Source organism: Chiloscyllium plagiosum, unplaced genomic scaffold (genome assembly GCF_037043375.1).
Source record: "Chiloscyllium plagiosum isolate Xiang-an unplaced genomic scaffold, Cpla_swu_hap1 HiC_scaffold_7, whole genome shotgun sequence".
NCBI lineage: Eukaryota > Metazoa > Chordata > Chondrichthyes > Orectolobiformes > Hemiscylliidae > Chiloscyllium > Chiloscyllium plagiosum.
Window position 1 is genome coordinate 18,773,376 of NW_028270145.1, and position 19,480 is coordinate 18,792,855.

Consider the following 19,480-nt stretch of genomic DNA (forward strand, 5'->3'; position numbering starts at 1 on the left):
GAAGGAGCAATAACACTCAGTAGCTCATGTACAATCAAGTCGCTAACCTTATTTCACAACTAAAAGAAGCACACATCTGCGAGCTTTTCATCAAAGGGCTGCATGGACATAATCACAAAAGACAAGCTTGGAATGAACACATGACAGATGTCTCAGGCACATATTATTAATAATATTATTGATTAGCATCAACTATAGCTCTCAGCAGATGCTGAATTCACTTTCATTCTGAACCGTTTAATACTAACATCCCCCATATCCCACATTTTCTTACTTGCAAGGCATGTGGACAATCACTGATCTGTGGATTGACATCTCGATCTGTTGTCTTTCAAAATGGCTTGGTTATCCACATTTTTATGTAAACAGTAAGTTTTAAGTGGCATGAGTGCTCCTCTCAGTGAAAACTCTGTAAGCACAGGCAAATGATCGCTCCTGTTTTTAGACAGTTTTTACCTCAGCTCCTGTACTTTTATTTTTAATCAAGAGAAAAGGCTGTGAGAATATGGTCCAAATAATACTCCCATTTAATAGAGCCTTTCACATTTCAAAGTACTTATATTCAATAAGTTATGTTGGCAGTGCAGTGACTATGGTTGTGCCAGTAATTATAGTTATAAGGTACTTGACTTCAGTAGGAAGACCATAATATAAAGCCTTGTAGCATCTGGGGAATCCATTTGGGTAAATTCCCTTAAGTTATTTCTGTTCGTCTTCAGCCCAACATTAGTTGAAGAAATGTCAATGCTTTGGGCATTTTGGTATCTCGTCCACTGTTTAATGCAACTATTATCTAAGGTTATAATGAAAGGTCACAGTTGCAAATGTTAATCTTTTCCCATCTGCAGTTTTAATCTCCTTACCTAAGGAATGCTATCCTTGCCTTAGAAGGTGTGCAATATAAACTGATTTCTGGGAAGAGGTTATCCTTTGCAGAGAGACTGAGTTGCACGGGGCCTAGGTTTACTCATGTGGATTGTACTTTTCCATTCGTAAACTGATTGAGCAGGTAGATTGCTGGCGGGGACAAAAAAAACAAAGTGTTTACTTGTTTGTGGAGTTGGGAAGTAATTTCCATAACTATTAAATAAGGTCTATTAATGCAGCCTTATGAAAGGTTTCTGTTCTGTCAGCTCTGCACTCCCTGCCCATACGCATTATGTCTTAAACTGAAAGCAGAGATTAGTTTCTTGTTACTCTGAGTTGGCTTATGATGAGTTTCAATCTCTTCTGCCAGTTTAAAGCTAACAAAGCAGTGTTTGTCTAAACATCTCTTGACATCAGAAAACTCTTCATAGGTGATGCACTTTGTGGTTTTCTATGTTAGTCTATGTAATATCCAACAACTAGGTTTGTGTTGAGTCAGAGATCTAAAGGTTTACTTACAACACTAACTACTTACAATGGCACAATATCATAGACAACTACTCTGGGTACTGTACTTACAAATGTTATACACACATATAATTGATTGACTGCACTGACTTCATGACACAAAGAGAGTGACATAAAGTGTGGAAGCTACCTTTATACCTCACATCATGAGAAGTCATGTAACTGTCTTAAAGGTACAGGCCTGTTGTATGTAATATAATGTAAAGCAATAGGCAGACATATTTAGAAAATGCATGTTCGATGATATGTAAGGACTTTAGGCATCCTGTGGAGATATGGGACAATTAACTTTTAGAAGTAGATTAATTTCTCAAAAGACCAATGGAAATAAACCAGTGCTCAAGATTTTATCTTTTAAAACTTTTACTGGAACCAGCAAATTTAAAATCAATGTAGGTTAAGCATCAATTAATAGATAACCAATACACCAAGAAAAAGTAAATTTTTGCATTCAATGACTATTGTGTCTTACAAAATGATTTCACTCAATTCCATGCATCTGGCCAACAGCCCAATTACAGGAACAAAATCACACACTCACTCCCAGCTCTCCATACCATGTTAAAACTTCCTTTGCCCTTTGATAACCATTATACTCAGCCTGCACTCTCCTGCAATAACTATCAGGAAGGCACATTTGACAACTCTGTCCTCTTGAAATCTTCAAAAGGTGCCTCTGTGTTCTATTATATTTCTTTTCATCAGAAACAAAATACTCCACAACAGAAAATTCTTGTTTCTGCAGCTGTAGCAAGAGCAATTCCTTTAGTTTTTGAGATGCTCTGAAAAGGTGTTTAAATTGCCACCTCAAACCTTCAATTGATTTCTGCTCGAGTTTTTTCCCTTGGCAACCAGATCAGTTGATATACCTCCACACTGAGACGTTTACTTTATTAAAGGTACTTTTCAAACCATAACTATTTTTACAGTTCAGCATTCATGATAGTTTGAGGTTTGGCTTGTATTCCCTTGAGTGTTTACATAGAAGAATAATCTAACTGAGTTGAGTCATAGAGTCATACAGCACGGAAACAGACCTTCGGTCCCAACCAATCAATGCCAAACATAATACCAACCCAGACTAGTCCCACCTGCCTGCTCCTGGTCCATATCCCTCCAGACCTTTAATATTCACATACTTATCCAAATGTAACTGAACTGTAATTACACTGTAATTGAACCCATGTCCACCACTCCCTCAGCAAGTTTATTCCACATGCAAACCACCTTCTCTTAAAAAAATGTCCCTCATGTCTTTTTTAAACATTTCTCCTCTCACCTTAAAAAATGTGCCCCTTAGTCTTGAAATACCCGATCCTAGGGAAAAGACAACTACCATTAATTCTATCTATATCCCTCATTATTTTATAAACTTCTATGAGGTCGCCTCTCAACCTCCTATGCTTCAGTGGAAAATAGTCCCAGCCTGCCCAGCTTTTCTTTATATCTCAAACCTTCCATACCCGGCAACATCCTGGTAAATCTCTTCTGAACCCTCTCCAGCTTAATAATATCTCGCCTATAACAGGGCGACCAAAACTGGACATATTATTCCAGAAGAGGCTTCACCAATGTCCTGTCCTCTCATTTATCTCTCCACCCTTCAGGCACTCTGCCTTTATTCCTGATGAAGAGCTTTTGCCCGAAACGTCGATTTTACTGCTCCTCGGATGCTGCCTGAACTGCTGTGCTTTTTCAGCACCTCTAATCCAGAATCTGATTTCCAGCATCTGCAGTTATTGTTTTTACCTAATGTCCTTTACAACCTCATCATAATATTCCAACTCCTGTATTCATAGGACTGAAGGCCTGCATGTTAAGTGCCTTTTTAACTACCCTGTCTATACATGATGCAAACTTCAAAGAATTAAGTACCTGAACCCGAGGTCCCTCTGTTCTACAACACTATCCGAGGCCCTACCATTAATTGGATAAGCCCTACCCTTATTTGTACGACCAAAATGAAATGCCTCACATTTTTTCAAGTTAAACTCCACCTGCCATTTTGCAGCCCATTCACCCATTTGATCAAGATTGCTTTGTAATCTTAGAAAAACTGCTTCACTGTCTGCTACGTCACCAATTTTGGTGTCTGTCTTCCGCAAACTTACCAAACATGCCTTGTATATTCTCATCCAAATCATTTATATAAATGACAATCAAAAGAGAGAAAGCACTTTCCCCGGAGGAAGAATCCAGAACGAGGCAGCATAAACTTAAACTTCATGTGAGGCTGCTGTGGTTCTGTTCGCCGAGCTGGAAGTTTTTGTTGCAAACGTTTCGTCCCCTGTCTAGGTGACATCCTCAGTGCTCGGGAGCCTCCTGTGAAGCGCTTCTGTGGTGTTTCCTCCGGCATTTATAGTGGCCTGTCCCTGCCGCTTCCGGTTGTCAGTTTCAGCTGTCCGCTGTAGTGGCCGGTATACTGGGTCCAAGTCGATGTGTTTGTTGATGGAGTTTGTGGATGAGTGTATCCACAATAGACCTGGACCCAATATAACGGCCACTACAGCGGACAGCTGAAACTGACAACCGGAAGCGGCAGGGACAGGCCACTATAAATGCCGGAGGAAACACCACAGAAGCGCTTCACAGAAGGCTCCCAAGCACTGAGATTAGATTAGATTAGATTACTTACAGTGTGGAAACAGGCCCTTCAGCCCAACAAGTCCACACCGACCCGCAGGAGCACAACCCACCCAGACCCATTCCCCTACATTTATCCCTTCACCTAACACTATGGGCAATTTAGCATGGCCAATTCACCTAACCTGCACATTTTTGGTCTGTGGGAGGAAACCAGAGCACCTGGAGGAAACCCACGCAGACACGGGGAGAATGTGCAAACTCCACACAGTCAGTCGCCTGAGGTGGGAATTGAACCCAGGTCTCTGGTGCTGTGAGGCAGCAGTGCTAACCACTGTGCCACCGTGCCGCCCTGTCTAGGATGTCACCTAGACAGGGGACAAAACGTTTGCAACAAAAACTTCCGGCTCGGCGAACAGAACCACAGCAACGAGCTACAAATCTTCTCACAAACTTTGTTCATGTGAGGCTGTTCAGAGGCCAAATCACAAAGCATAGCATGCAAAATGTCATAGAAATCTGGAACTTTCTCCCCAAAAAGTTTACGGGTGCTGGATAAATTGAAGCTGTGAGGTAGATTTTTGTTAGGTTCTCAGGGATATGGAACGAAATGCTTCAGTGTTGGGATACACATAAGCTATGATCTAACTGAATAGCAAAGTAGGCTAAAGGCACCTACTCCTGTTCTGGAAGTTACTATCACTCAGCATTTTGCTTCATTGAAGAGACATTTCCAGAAGTTTCATATTCTTACACATGTCGCGTTGACTCCTTCAACCAATGGTTGGTTGGGGTGACTCATCCAGTATGAGCTATGTGAGAAATGAGTTTGGGGGGTTGGTAGATTGGGCCCTCCCTCTTTCCATTCAGACTGTTGGAACACTCTCCAATATTTTAGTGGAGTGGTGCTCACAAAGAGGCAGCAGGTGGTGCTGTTGAAACAGGGTATACACACACACACACACACACACGATGCAGGACAAACAAAGGGTTTGCCTCGTGGTAAAGTGCTTAATGAGCACAGGAAATATGTCCAGGCAATCTGTCTCTTGTGATCTTTAAAACCAAATATAAACTGGTTAGTGAATAAGGGAGATTGTACAACAGCTGGAATTTACAGACCCATGACTTAAAGGGATGTTGGTTTCCTGGGAATGGACTTCCATCCAATCTTGTCTGGCAGGCAAACTGACACCAAACTCAGAGATTCTGCAGAAACCTGAGCATCTTACACTTCACTCTCTAGTGACATAAGGTTCCTCGGAGCCTTTATCCAACTATGCACAACAGACAAACCAAACGATGTCTTTCTGAAAACAGCCTGTTACATGCTTTCCAAGTGTTTATTATGCCAACCGTATTGTTTACATCCAAATTGATGCTTGAATTTCCTGTTCAAGGAGCTTACCTTCTTCTGCATTGGTTTTGACAAGCTTTTTCCAGATTTAGTTAATTAGTACCTGATGTCTATGGCTCTTTAGTGCATTTCTCTGGTTTACTAGTCCAGTACAAAAACACTGTGCTGCCATATGATACCCAATCTCCCAGCTTTCACCTTAGACCATATGACCATAAGACATATGAGTGGAAGTAAGGCCATTCTGCCCATCGAGTCCGCTCCGCCATTCAATCATGGCTGATAGACATTTCAACGCCATTTACCCGCACTCTCCCCGTAGCCCTTAATTCCTTGCAAGATCAAGAATTTATCAATATCTGCCTTGAAGACATTTAACGTCCTAGCCTTCATTGCTCTCTATGGCAATGAATTCCACAGGTCCACCACTCTCTGGCTGAAGAAATGTTTCCTCATTTCCGTTTTAAATTGACCCCCTCTAATTCTAAGGCTGTGCTCACGGGTCATAATATGTTAGGACATATGTCCTAACGGAAACAATTCCCAGCTTCCATCCTTTCTAAGCTATGCATTATCTTGTAAGTTTCTATTAGATCTCCCCTCAACCTTCTATACTCCAATGAATACAGTCCCAGGATCCTCAGTCGTTCATCGTATGTTAGGTCTACCATTCCAGGGATCATCCGTGTGAATCTCCGCTGGACACGCACCAGTGCCAGTATGTCCTTCCTGAGGTGTGGGACCCAAAACTGGACACAGTACTCCAAATGGGACCTAACTAGAGCTTTATAAAGTCTCAGTAGCACATCACTGCTTTTACATTCCAACCCTCTTGAGATAAATGACAACATTACATTTGCTTTCTTAACCACGGACTCAACCTGCAAGTCAACCTTTAGAGAATCCTGGACTCGCACTCCCAGATCCCTTTGCACTTTGGCTTTATGAATTTTCTCACTGTTTAGAAAATAGTCCGTCCCTGAATTCTTTTTTCCGAAGTGCAAGACCTCACATTTGCCCACGTTGAATTTAATCAGCCATTTCTTGGACCGCTCTCCTAAACTGTCTAAATCTTTCTGCAGCCTCCCCACCTCCTCAGAACTACTGCCTGTCGGCCTAACTTCATATCATTGGCAAACTTTGCCAGAATGCCCCCAGTTCCTTCATCCAGATCATTAATATGTAATGCAAACCACTGTGGCCCCAACACTGAAGCTGCGGGACACCACTTGTCACTAGCTGCCATTCCGAAAAAGAGCCTTAGTCTCTGAGGAGCATGGTCCACTGCCTCACTATGACTTTTATCAGTCACAGAGTCACACAGTTAGACAGCACAGAAACAGAAGCTACAGTCTGACTCATCCATGTCAACCACGTTCCCAAACTAAACTGGTCCCACGTACCTGCTTTCAGCCCATATACTTCTAAACCTTTCCTAATGTCTTTTAAATGCTGTAACTATACCTGCACCTATCACTTCCACGTATAAACCGCCGTCTGTGTGAAAACGTTGCCCCTCAGGGCCCTTTAAAATCGTTCTCCTCTCACCTTAAAAATATGCCCTCTCGCTTTTCCTCCCCCTAGAGAACAGACCTTTGCTATTCACCTTATCTATGCCCATCGTCATTTTATATATTTCAATCGGGTCACTCCTCAACCTCCAATGCTGCAGTGAGAAAAGTCCAAGTTTATGCAGGCTTTGCTTGTAACTCAAACCCTCCATTCCCAGTAACATTCTTGTAAGTCATTTCTGAACCCTCTCCAGCTTATTAATATCCTTCCTATAGCAGGGCAACCAGAACTGGACACAGTATTCCAAAAGTGGCCTCAGCACTATCCTGTAGAACCTGATGGCATTCTAACTCCTATACTCAATGGTCTGAGCAATAAAAACAAATGTGCTAAACATCTTCTTAACCACCCTGTCCACCTGTGACACATTTTCAAAGAACTATATACCAGAACCCATGGTCTGTCTGTTCTACAACACTACCCGGGGCCCTACCATGAACAGTATTAGTCCTGCCCTTGTGTGTTTTACCAAAATGCACTACCTCGCATTTATCCAAATCTCCATCTGCCACTCCTCAACCCATTGACCCAATTGATCAAAATCCCTTTGTAATCTTTGATTACCTTCTTCACTGTCGACTATACCACCAACTTTGGTATTATCCACAAACTTACTAACCATGCCTCCCAAATTCGCATTCAAATTATTTAGATTAGATTCCCTACAGTGTGGAAACAGGCCCTTTGGCCCAACAAGTCCACACCAATCCTCCGAAGAGTAACCCACCCAGTCTCATTTCCCTCTGACTATTGCACCGAACACTATGGGCAATTTCGCGTGGCCAATTCACCTAAACTGCACATCTTTGGATTGTGGGAGGAAACCGGAGCACCTGAAGGAAACCCAAGCAGACACAAGGAGAATGTGCAAACTCCACACAGACAGACGCCTGAGGGTGGAATCGAACCTGGGACCTTGGTGCTGTGAGGCAGCAGTGCTAACCACTGAGCCACCAAGCCAGGGAATCAAAGAAACAAATGGTAATTTGTCTGCTAACACCAGGTGGCAATTGTGTTCCAACAGCCCAGTTTTGACCCTTAACCCCCTCCCCCACCCACTGCCAACAGTGGGTGTCCAATCGGAGTGGGGGAGGGGAACTGGGGTATGATTTGTGTGGGTGGGGGATGAGAGGGTGAGAATTGTGAGGGGGGGGGTGTATAGGGAGATGAACAGGGGCAGAGTTGGGGGAGGGGGGAGGGTCAGAGAAATAAATGATAAACGAAAATGAACCCAGCACTGATCCTAACGACACATCGCTAGTCACAGGCCTTCAGTCAGAACTAACAACACTCCACCAGCACCCTCTGTCTCCTATCGTTAAGCCAATTTTGTTTCCAATTGGCAAGCTCTCCCTGAATTCCATGTGATCTACGTTTACTAATTAGTCAGCATGTGGAGTCTTGTCAAAGGCCTTACAAGTGTCCATGTAGACAGTGTCTACCACTCTGCCCTCATCAATCTTTTTGATTATGTCCTCAAAAAACACAATTAAGTTTGTGAGGTACGATTTCCCACCCACAAAACCATGCTGACTATCACTAATTTGTCCTTGCCTCTCCAAATGCATGTAAAACCTATCTCTCAGAATCCCTTCCCAGTCACCAACTGTCCTTACCATCTTCCTGTGTCAGATTGCATATCTGCTCCCATTTATAGATGTTCTTATGGGGTTGTACTTGCACACCACTTGTACATCCAGGTACGAAGTTGATAATTGAGGCCAATTCATTTTTTATGGGCTATGGCCAACATCAGGAAAAGCATAGGAAATGACATCACCACAGGAAATGACAACACCAGTCCAAAGAAACCCAAACATATAAATAGAAAGCAGGAATCATCAGCAATGCTTTGTCCGGAGGCTCACTAGAATGGCGACGCAAAGTCTGAACATGTATCTTCCAGTTTGTGAGAAGATTTGTAGCTCGGGTGCTCGTTGTTGTGGTTCTGTTTGCCGAGCTGGAAATTTGTGTTGCAGACGTTTCGTCCTCAGTGAGGATGTCACCTAGACAGGGGACGAAACGTCTGCAACACAAATTCCCAGCTCGGCGAACAGAACCACAACAATGTACCTTCCAGCTCAGGCGAGCAAATCTACATCCAGAACCTCAACCTGAGCTACAAATCTTCTCAAAACTCGCAAACAGGGCTGTATTTGAACTTGAATGTTTTTGTTTTATACAGGAACAATTAACTGTGTTTTGACCAGCAAACAGGGTGGACTGTGAATAAAAAATTGTTTCCTGGGTTGGTGGGGGAGCATTTTATCGTTTGACAGCCTGGAATACCTGCATTGGGGGCTTGTCATCCAAGAATGAGATTTCTGCACAAGCCTCAGAGATTGATCCCAGAATGTGAAACACTGACAGGTGTTCAAACATTGTCAGCATTCACTAAGTTTAGTGTTGGAAACCAAGGACAGCACTGTCCTGAATTAAAGATTTATGTCCAGCAGGCAGCTATGAGCAAATATAGTGGGGAATTTGTTTTAAATATGCTTTGCTTTCTTTTTCTTTGTAGAATTTTATTAACGTAGAGAGTGAGGCCATTCATCTCATCATTTCCACACCAAGTGTCTATAAAAGAGACTACTTGACTATTCCTTATCCTCCCTACCCTGTCCCTGTGGCTGGAGGGTGGTTATTCTTTGGAATGCATTGCCACAGAGGTCAGTGGAGACCAAATCATTGAGGGCAGTTAAGACAGAGACAGATAGGTTCTTGATTAGTAAAGGGATCAAAGGTTACAGGGAGAAGGCAGGAGAATGGGGTTGAGAAACATATCAGAGCTGAAAATGTGTTGCTGGAAAAGCGCAGCAGGTCAGGCAGCATCCAAGGAACAGGAGAATCAACGTTTCGGGCATAAGCCCTTCTTCAGGAATTATGCCCGAAACGTCGATTTTCCTGTTCCCTGGATGCTGCCTGACCTGCTGCGCTTTTCCAGCAACAAATTTTCAGCTCTGATCTCCAGCATCTGCAGCCCTCACTTTCTCCTTGAGAAACATATCAGCCATGATCTGATTGGGCTGACCGGCCTAATTCTCCTCCTATATCTTATGGTCTGATTCAGTGAAAGTAAAACATATCATTGAAAGGCCTACAAGTGAGCACCTGATCTACAACATGAGATTTCTGGTGGGAAAAATATTGGGAGGTGAATCAAAATATTTTTCTTCTCATAATTTTCAGGTTTCCCTTTGAAATCTATGATGCAACATCCCTGCACAATACTCTCAGGCAATGCATTCCAGACTCTAACTGTCCAATGTGTACAAAGACTGTGCCTCATGTCATCTTGGCTTCTTTTGCCAATCACCTTTACTCAATGCCCTCTGATTCCTTTGCCAATAGGAACTGTTTCTCTCAATCCATACTGTCTGGATGGACACACTGTGATGTTGCACGTCTATCAAATTTCTCACCTTTCTCACCTGGGAGGAAAACAGTTGCAGTTTTTCCAAAGTACCGTTGTACACAAAGTTATTTCTCACCCTGGAACTATTTCCGCAAATCCATTCTGCAATCTCTTCAATGTTTTTACCTTCTTCCTAAAGTGTACCACCCAGAATTGGAACACAATGCTTCAGCTGAGGCTGAATGAGTGTTTTAAAAAATTCAGTATAGCTTTCTCATTTTTTAAAATGTATGCTTGCATTAATAAAACCCATGTGCTTTGTTAACCAGTCAGGACTTAAGCTTGACTGACAAGAGAAACAGGGAGGAGAAAGAGAGGACTGCAGATGCTTGAGATCAGAGTCGAGAATGTGGTACTGGAAAAGCACAACAGATCAGGCAGCATCCGAGAAGCAGGAGAATCGATGTTTTGGGCATAAGTCCTTGTTTAGGACTGAAACGTCAACTCTCCTGCTCCTCGGATGCTGCCTGACCTGTTTGCTTTTCCAGCACCACACTCTCGACTGACGAGAGAAACAGAGCAATATACTGAGGGACCTGGATAGACTGGACATGGAGAAGATGTTTCCAGTAATAGGAGAGATTAAGACTTGAGGGTTCACCCTCAGAGTGAAGGGGTGACCCTTTAGAACTGAGATGAGGAGGCCTTACTTTAGCTGGAGGATGGTTAATCTGTGGAATGCATTGCCACAGAGGTCAGTGGAGACCAAATCATTGAGGGCAGTTCAGACGGAGACAGATAGGTTCTTGATTAGTAAAGGGGTCAAGGTTACATGGAGAAGGCAGGAGAATGGGATTGAGAAACTTATCAGCCATGATCTGATTGGGCTGAATGGCCTAATTCTCCTCCTATATCTTATGGCCTTACTCAGTGAAAGTAAAACGTATCATTGAAAGGCCAACAAGTGAGCATCTGATCTACAATATGAGATTTCTGGTGGGAAAAATATTGGGAGATGAATCAAAAGGCTGTCAAGAATAATTATATGAAGTGATGGGGAGTCTGTTCACGACTGAGTTAAGATGGAGAGACAGGGAAACACAAGGAGTGAATATCGAGCTGAATAATTATGAAATCGGATATGGACGTGCACAAAGTCATTGGAGGTGAGAGGTCATTGGATTAAACCACTGCAAAGAGAACTGATTTGAGGTGTCACACTCATGCATCCATTAAGCCAGAGAGTCATCTACCTGTGTGAAACTTCCCATTTGAAACATTTGGGAACATGAATAACCTGTAGCATAAACAAAAATATCGGCCATTGTACGATAACAAATGCTGAATATACAAACAGGGTATACAGCTGATTAAACTGAAATAAGTTCTCTGGATGTTAAATTAGTGCAAAGTGCACTTGCAACTTTAGATGAAATTTTTTACTCAAATAGAAATAGATGCTTGGAAAAGGAGAAGTAGTTTGGATATGTAGAGTGGCCATTTCTCACCCTTAAATATAAGAATATGAATTATGAACGGGATTAGACCTTTCAGCAGCTCAAGTCTGCTCCGTGAGTTAATACATTTGTGACTGATCTGATTGCTCCATACTCCTGCCTACCTCCTTTCACCCGACCTTTCACCTTCTTCTGTGAACATACAAGCAAGGAGCAGGAATTGGCTGTTCAGCTCCTCAAGTCTGTTCTGCCATTCAATAAGACAGGGATAATGCAATTGTAACCCCAAATTTCCATTCCAGTCTGCTCCTGAAAAACTTTCACCCCATTGCTTGACAAGACTTTATCCAGGTAAAAACAATGACTGCAGATGCCGGAAACCAGATTCTGGATTAGTGGTGCTGGAAGAGCACAGCAGTTCAGGCAGCATCCGAGGAGCAGCAAAATTGACATTTCAGGCAAAAGCCCTTCATTAGGAATAAAGACAGAGAGCTGAAGCGTGGAGAGATAAGCTAGAGGAGGGTCGGGGTGGGGAGAAAGTAGCATGAAGTACAATAGGTGAGTGGGGGAGGGGATGAAGGTGATAGGTCAGGGAGGAGGGTGGAGTGGATAGGTGGAAAAGAAGGTAGGCAGGTAGGACAAGTCATGGGGACAGTGCTAAGCTGGAAGTTTGGAACTAGGGTGAGGTGGGGGAAATGAAGAAACTGTTGAAGTCCACATTGATGCCCTGGGGTTGAAGTGTTCTGAGGCGGAAGAGGAGGCGTTCTTCCTCCAGGCGTCTGGTGGTGAGGGAGCAGCGGTGAAGGAGGCCCAGGATCTCCATGTCCTCGGCAGAGTGGGAGGGGGAGTTGAGAAGACTTTATCCACTCCACTCTAAAATTATTCAAGGACTCTGCTCCCACCAACCTTTCAGGAAGAGACTTCCAAGTTTTAAAACCTTCTTAAAAAAATGTTTTTCTCACCTCTGTCTTACTGAGAATCAATAACGCCTTATTCTGATATTTACACAACAGGCAAGATCCTATTTGCAACTACGCTATTCAGACCCCTCATGATCTTATATATTTTTCCTAATTATGTTTCCTAATTATTTAAGTTGTACCTGTATAGTAACCTTCTGTGATTCAAGCCCAAATCCCTCTTCATTTCAGGGCTTTGCAATTACTCGTGAGTTAGGTAATATGCTTCTTTTCTATTCTTTCACTCCAAAAGGACAATTCACATGTTCCTACATTATGCAGCACTGGCCAGACCATCCAAGTCATTGATAATATTGACAGCATTTATAAAATGCTGAGGTCCCATCACTGATTCCTGTAGCACACCATTCGTCACACCTTGCCAACCAGAAAATGACCTATTTTTTTTTATCAACTCTGTTTCTTGCTATTTAGTCAACATTTCATCCATGCCAATATGTTATCTTGAGTACTTACCCTCTACAATAAACTTTATTGTGGCACTTTGTCAAGTGCTTTCTGGAAATAAAATACAGGACATTTGCCTCTTTTATCCACAGCATATGTTACTTCTTCAAAGAGCTCCAATAAATTGGTTAAACATGATTTCCCTTTCACAAAAACAAAATTGACTCTGCTTGATTACTTTGAACTTATCAAAATGCCCTACAATAAGTTATTTAATGCTAGTTGCTAATAGTTTCACTATGATGTGAAGTTAACTGGCCTGTGGGTTTCTGCTTTATATCTCCCTCCCTTTTCGATTGAAGGATTTACATTCATTATTTTCCAATCTAATTGGGCTTTCTTCAAATTTAATGAACTTTGGAAACTCAAAACCAAAGCATCAACTATCTCACCAGTCTCTTCTTTAAGGCCTCCTCTGAATGGATGAAGTCCAGTGGGCCTCTGGGAGTTGTCAGCCCATAGTTCCAGCAAATTACTTCAATCCACTTCCGCAGTGCTTGTAATTTTCCTAAGGTCCTCCCTCCCTTTCAGTCTCAGATTTACAGCTATTTTTCAGATGTTACTTGTATTCTCTATAGTGTAGACAATTGCAACATAACTGTTAAATTCAACTGTCAACTCCTTCGTTTCCATTATAGAGTGTCTTTCTATAACGTGATCATGATTTGGAGATGCTGGTATTGGACTGGGGTGTACAAAGTTAAAAATCATACAACACCAGCTAATAGTCCAACAGGTTTAATTGGAAGCACTAGCTTTCGGAATGCTGCTCCTTCATCAGGTGGTTGTGGAGTACAAAATCATAAGATACAGAATATATAGCAGTAGTTTACAGTGTGATGTAACTGAAATTATATATTGAAAAAGACCTGGATTGTTTATTAGGTCTCTCATCTTTTAGAATGACCATGTTGGTTTCAGTTCTTTCATATGTAAATCACCTAACTAGAGAACTGAAACCAACATGGTCATTCTAAAAGATGAGAGACCTAATAAACAATCCAGGTCTTTTTCAATCTATAATTTCAGTTACATCACACTGTAAACCTTTGCTATCAATTCTGTGTCTTACTATCTTGTACTCCACAACCACCTGATGAAGGAGCAGTGCTCCGAAAGCTAGTGATTCAAAATAAACCTGTTGGATTATAACCTGGTGTTGTGATTTTTAACTCTATAATGTGATGGTTGTGCAACCCCATTTAGAGAAAAATCATGCTTTAGAAAACGGTGCTTAAAGTGTTGGCAATGTAATCACGTTAGAGCCAACACATGACATTTGCGCTTTAGAAACAAGGTCCCCAATTTGTCAATTGCGTTACAGCAAATTTGTGTTAACAAACCGTGTGTTATAACAGAACAAACTGTAATAATACAGCAGTCTCACTGTTTGTAGGGCCGAGGTTTCCTTTGTTAACTACTTTCTTTTCAAATTATGTATAGAACCTGTCAATGCTTTCATATTTATGTCCAAATTTATCTTGTACTCCGAATTTTATCACCCATATTAATGCTGTAGACATCTGTTGCGGTTTTTTAAAAGTTTTGTCCAGTCTTCTGAGCTTCCATTCATTTGGTTATTTATATTCTTTATGTTTGATGCTAGCTTAACTTTTATGTTAACCATAGATCCGCTCCTTAGAATTTGGTTTCTTATTGGAATGTATCTGTTTTCTATAATATTATTTATCCCTTTAAATATCTGCCACCACATCTCTACTGACCTGCCATTTAACCTAATTTGCCAGTTCACTTTAGCTGGGTCTGCTTTCATGCCTCATAAAGTTTAAAATACTTGCTTTGAACTCATTCTTCTGTCCCTCAAACTGAATGTAAACTTTAACTAGATTATAATCTCTGTCATGTGGGGACAGCTTTAAAATGAGGTCATTAATTAAGCCCATCTTGTTGCACAATACCAGATCTAATGTAGCCTGCTCTCCCATTCTTGTCTCCAAAATGTGCTGTTCTGAGAAACTAGTATGAAAACTTTCTATGAACTCCTAACCTAGGCTATCTTTACACATCTATTGTTTTCTAGAAGGTAATAATCTTCAATTTTTATTGCCATATCTTTCTGAGAAACTCCCATTATTTCTTACTTTATACTCTACACCACCACATGGTGATATTGCAGAGGGGGAGGGGAGGGGGTGATATCGGTGAGGGGGAGTAGAGGGGTTGATATTGCAGAGAGGGAGTGGAGGGGGTGATATTGCAGAGGGAGAGTGGAGGGGATGAATTTGCAGAGGGGGAGGGGAGGGGGTGATACTGCAGAGGGGGAGGGGAGGGGGTGATATGGCAGAGGGGGAGGGGAGGGGGTGATATTGCAGAGGGGATGATATTGCAGAGGGGGAGGGGAGGAGGTGATATCGCAGAGGGGGAGGGGAGGGGGTGATATGGCAGAGGGGGAGGGGAGGGGGTGATTTTGCAGAGGGGAAGCAGAGGGGGTGATTTTGCAGAGGAGGAGAGGACGGGGTGATATCGCAGAGGGCAGTGGCAGCCTGGCCTGGCGGCATGGTGCCCAGGGGCTCTTGCTTGTGGTAGGCCCAGTGCGGGGGCTCCAACCATTGACGAGGCGGTGACATCAGCAGAGTCAGGGGCTCCTGGTTGTGGGGCGAGTGTAGATTCAGCACGGGACCCAGCATTAGCAGCCTGTTGGTGAGGTGGGCATAGCGATGAAGGGATAGATCAGTACAGCATAGTACAGGTCCTTCGGCCCTCAATGTTGTGCTGGCCTTGTTTTCCTACTCTCAGATCAGACTAACCTACATGCCCTTCTTGCCCTATCTTCCATGTGCTTTCCAAGAGTCACTTTAATGTCCCGAATGTATCTGACTCTTCCATCACTCTGGCAATGCATACCACTCACTGTGTAAAGAACCTACCTCTGACATCTCCCCTCAACCATCATCCAATCACCTTAAAATTATGCCTCCTCATGATGGACTTTTCCACCCTGGGGAAAAACTCTCTGGCTATCTACACCTCTCAACATCCTGTACACCTCTATCAAGTCACCTCTCATCTTTCTGTGCCCCAATGAGAAAAGCCCTAGCTCCCTCAACCTTCCTTCATAAGACAAGATGGCACCTGAAGAGTGGTGACTTTGCCATTCATGTGTCTAGCACCCAGGGCAGCATAGCTCGGGCAACTCAGGCTCAAAACTCATGGTGAGGTGGCTGAATGAAGACGGACTTTCTTTCAACTTTGTCTTTTTATTCTTGAAGTGTTTGAATGGTGGATTGTGGCGACAGTTGAAGCTTTTCACTCTATTTTACTGTGTTGTTCACTGTAAAGTGCAAGTTTGTACATTCAGTTAGCGCTGAAAAATGTGTTGCTGGAAAAGCGCAGCAGGTCAGGCAGCATCCAAGGAGCAGGAGAAGCGACGTTTCGGGCATAAGCCCTTCTTCAGCTCATTCCTGAAGAAGGGCTCATGCCCGAAACGTCGATTCTCCTGCTCCTTGGATGCTGCCTGACCTGCTGCGCTTTTCCAGCAACACATTTTCAGCTCTGATCTCCAGTATCTGCAGTCCTCACTTTCTCCTTCCTCGTTAGTACAGCTACCCGTTCACCTTTCTGAACTTCTCTAAATGTCATGCACCTTTCAATATTCAGATCCCACTTTACATTGTCCTACAGGAATGACTCTGCTATCAGTTCTTCCAATTTGTTTTGAACGCTCCTTGCACCCGTCCGTTTATAATTTTTCTCACTCCTATCCTTATATGTTAACTTATTTTTAGTTAAAAATCGCACAACACCAGGTTATAGTCTAACAGGTTTCATTGGAAGCACTAGCTTTCGGAGCGCTGCTCCTTCATCAGATGGTTGTGGAGTATACAATTGTAAGACACAGAATTTATAGCAGTGTGATGTAACTGAAATTATACATTGAAAAATACCTTGATTGTTTGTTAAGTCTCTCATCTGTTAGAATGACCATGATAGTTTCACTTCTTTCATGTGTAAATCACAAAGCGTTTTTTAAAAAGTTACATTCTCAGGTGATCTGTACAACTGGTGTCAGCCCAGATAATGTGTTGAAGGTTTTAACCCCCCCCCCGTGTACTGTGTGCTTACATGTAGGACTCTATTAACTCATTTTTTAGATTAGAATCAGTCTAAACATTATGGCACAGACAGGAAACACAGGGGGCTAACACCTTCCACACATTATCTGGGCTGACACCAATTGTTAAAGTTCACGTGAGAATGTAACTTTTTTAAAAAAGGTTTTGTGATTTCCATATGGAAGAAGTGAAACTAACACAGACATTCTAACAGATGAGGGACTTAACAAACAATCAAGGTATTTTTCAATGTATAATTTCAGTTACATCACGCTGTAAACTTTTGTTATAAATTCTGTGTCTTACAATTGTATACGCCACAACCACCTGATGAAAGAGCAGCACTCCGAAAGCTAGTGCTTCCAATTAAATCTGTTGGACTATAACCTGGTGTTGTGTGATTTTTAACTTTGTAAACCCTAGTCCAACACCGGCATCTCCAAATCATAACTTATTTTTAGGTTCTCATTCTCTATCCCTTTCTTTCTTAGTTCGTTTAGTGTTTCCGTATTAATACCCTTCTCTCTCGTCTTGTCCCCACTTTTTGATTTACCACAACTTCTTCGGAAGAATAATCATACTGGCGTTAAAATATTAACTCTCTTTCTCTCACCATCAATGCTGTCAGATTTACTGAGTTTCTCCAGCACTTGGTGTTTCGATTTCAGCTTTTTAGCGTCTGCTGTATTATGCTTCCATTTGAAATAGATGTTGCTTCTTAGAGCAGGCTGCTGGCTTGCATTGTGCAGTCTTAAAGGCGTTTTTTTTTGTTTCCAAGCTGGCATGATTTGAGGAAATAATGATCTACCTGCAGATGGCTGCTTTGGCACTGAATGCTGCCTTATGACAGGAAGTCCCTTTAATCATTATTGCTTTCGCAGCAAGTGCTCTCAGCTGGGCTCTGTAACTTTCAAAGTCAAAACTAAAAATCAAAGGGAAGCTTTAAATCTAACAAGTGAGTCATTTTATATATAAAGTGGAATATTATGCGAGATTATTTATTTATTAAAAATCTATCATATTTGAGTCAACAGAGGTGGATGGTGAAAAGATTGAATTTTTTTGGTCATCTGCTCATTCATTGTATTTGCAGGCAGCAAATATCCACCAGACAGAGGAGTGTGTGTGTGTGTGTGTGTGTGTGTGTGTTTGTGTGCATGCGTGCACACATGCATGTGTGTGTGTTTGTGTTTGCATGTTTGTGTGTGTATGTTTCTGTGTGTATGTGCGTGTGTCTATGTGTATGCATGTGTGTGTATGTGTTTGTGTGTGTGTATGCTTGTGCGTTCATGTGTTTGTGTGTGTATGCGTGTTTGTGTGTGCGTGCGCATGCATGTGTATGCACGTGTGTACACGTGTGTATGCATGCGTGTGCGTACACATGTTTGTGTGCTCATGTGTGTGCATGTGTTTATGTGCATGTTCGTATATGTGTGCATGTCTGCATGCGTGTGTGTTTGTGTGTGTGTGTGTGTGCATGTGTGAGAGAGAGTGTGTGCACATGTGTGTGTGTGAGTGTGTGCATGTGTGTGTATATAGAAGTTGCTTCCTGAGATGTGTTGTATTTACGATGAATGGGAGGCTGTCCCTGGATCAAATGAAGAAAGGTATAATGAACACAAGAGGCTAGGGCAGGAAACAGGGACAAACTGAACCCACCTATCCAGAGAGAAACAGTCCTTTGGGAGTATCTCCCTGGGGAAACCACAAGTCAGTTATACAGGTATAAGTGACCCAGGGGCAGCAGCCTGGAGAAGTGAGCTGTTGGGACACACTCATAGGGGGCAACAGTGTTGATAGGTATATCCTGTCACCTCTGATTCCAGTCCAAACCAGGACCAAAAACTGAGCCCACTGTCAGAGATGACAGCGCACTGCTGTACTGAGGGAACGCTGCATTCGGGAAAGGGCCATCATTCAAATGGGACAAGTCAAAGCCCAGTTTTCACCATAATCTCCCTGCAAGTTCCATGGACATGCAAGTCAGCAAAGCCACCTATACCCTTTCCTTGTGCTTGCTCTCAGTCCAACTCTCCTACCATTAGATTTTTGAGCTCAGGGGCACCTACAACTTGTGGGTTGGTTTTTACAGGTCGCTTGGTGTACAGGGATGTTCAGGGTCTTAGCTTGCATTTGTAACACCTGCACACGTTGTTCTTCTCTGGAGGTTGCCAGAAGCTGTGGCTTGCATTGCTTTTCAGCACAGAGTGGCAGGCAAGCAACTTGTCACAGTGGGGCGCACTAACCAAGTGAAGGATAGA